This window comes from Orycteropus afer, unplaced genomic scaffold (genome assembly GCF_000298275.1).
Source record: "Orycteropus afer afer isolate SDZICR_OR568_19922 unplaced genomic scaffold, OryAfe1.0 scaffold00715, whole genome shotgun sequence".
Classification (NCBI taxonomy): domain Eukaryota; kingdom Metazoa; phylum Chordata; class Mammalia; order Tubulidentata; family Orycteropodidae; genus Orycteropus; species Orycteropus afer.
In genome coordinates this window covers 82468-84378 of record NW_006922302.1, presented here as the reverse complement: position 1 = coordinate 84378, position 1911 = coordinate 82468, and positions in this window count along the sequence as shown.

The following is a 1911-nucleotide window of genomic DNA, read 5'->3' as shown; positions in this document are numbered from 1 at the left end:
AAAAAAAAAAAAAAAAGAAAGATAAAATCTTGTCCCAGTACTAGTACACTAGTAGCAAAATTCAACAAGACAGAAAATAACAAATACTGCTGAGGATGCAGAGAGTTTTGGACTCTCATACATTGCTGGTGGGACTGTCAAATGATACAACCGCTGTCAAGAACAATATGGTGATTCCTTAGAAAGTTGGTATTAGAATTACTGTTTGACCTAGGCATTCCTTTACTAGATATGTATCTTAAAGAAGTGAGAACCAGGAGAAGAACAGATATATGCATACCCATGCTCATTGCAGCACTATTTACAGTAGTCTAAAGATGGAAACACCGAGATGCCCATCAACAGAAGAATGAATAATCAAACTATGGTACATACACACAATAGAATACTATGCAACCCTATCGAATAACATAGAATTGACAGAACACTGCATAACGTAGATGAACTTGGAGGACACCATGCTGAGTGAAATAAGTCAATCACCGAAGGACAATATTGTATTAATCTGTTATTGTAAAAAAGTCAAGGAAAGGTTTCTATATGGAAGGAAATTTTCTTTGTTGGTTATCATGGGTAGGGGGGTAGGGTAGGGAACCTTGTTAGGTAGAGATAAGTATTGATTTGGGTGAAGAGAAGGGCAATGTACCAAATTTGAGTAATCAACACTGTGGCATTTAGGAAGAAGAAGAGCAGAGAGGTATGTGGGAGGTACAGACAGCAAAGATAAACCCTTTTGTACATACAGTACTGCATTGTCAGAGAAGGCAAACATTGATTTATGGGCAGATAGATGGGAGGGAAGGCTGAACTGTTAGATATATCCATGTAGTGGGGAGTGTGCCCAAGACCATATATACGACTGGCAGATAATGTTTCTACAAGTGTGTTTGTATGTTCTGTAAGAATTCCCAAGTATATAGCTGAGCTTACAGTGGGCAGGATTGTGGTCACTTCTTGGCCACAGATAGCTACCCAGAGGGAAAAAGTAGTTGGAGGTGTGGGCTTGAGACCATAGTTGCAGGGAACCTCAAGTTCAACTGGCATAACATACTACACAAAACATTGTTCCACATCCTACTTTGGCAAGCAGCGACTGGGATCTTCAAAGCTTGCAAATGGCCATCTAGATGCAATGATTGGTCTCTCCTCGTCCAGAACAAAGAAGAATGAAGAAAACCTAAGACACATGGAAAAAGTAGTTCAAGTGACTGGTACACCATATGATCCTCAGCCTATACAACTATGACAGCAGAAGAACCAGATGGTGCCTGGTTATCACTGTCAAACACTCGGAGGGGGATCTGCGTAGGAGATCCTGGGAGAACAAAACTCAAAATCATAAATAAAATAAACAGTTTTGCTAGGATAGAGCCTGATAGAACCAATGAGACTATGGCCCCTCAGTGCCCTTCAGGTCTGGAATTGAACCCACTTCTGTCACTTCCAGCCAAACAAAAGACAGTCATATGAGCTGAACATTTACATTACTTAGATACACTCCTTGGAGAGATCAATTATGGGAGAATAGAAGGGCTGTGTATGCATAGGGGGACAGCTTGGGGGGGCAGGAGTGCATGGAGGGAAGGACACAGGGAAGAGGTAACTATGGGGAGTAAGTGGGAGGGGAGCTGCTGCTTTGTGTAAATTATAGTCAATGTCAGGAGATAAAGTGTATGTGAGCTGCTTTATGGAAAGTGAATTTGCTGTGTGAATTTTCATCTAATCACAATATATTTTTTTTTAATTAATAAAGAAAAACTGATGAAGTGAGCTAGTGACTTATTTGTGCTATTCTAAGTGGTAAAACTACCCATAATCATGTTAACTGACACCAAGTTGATTCTGACCCACAGTGACCCCATGTGTGTCAGAGTAGAAGAGTAGGCTCTAAGGGACATTCCAGAAGCAGAT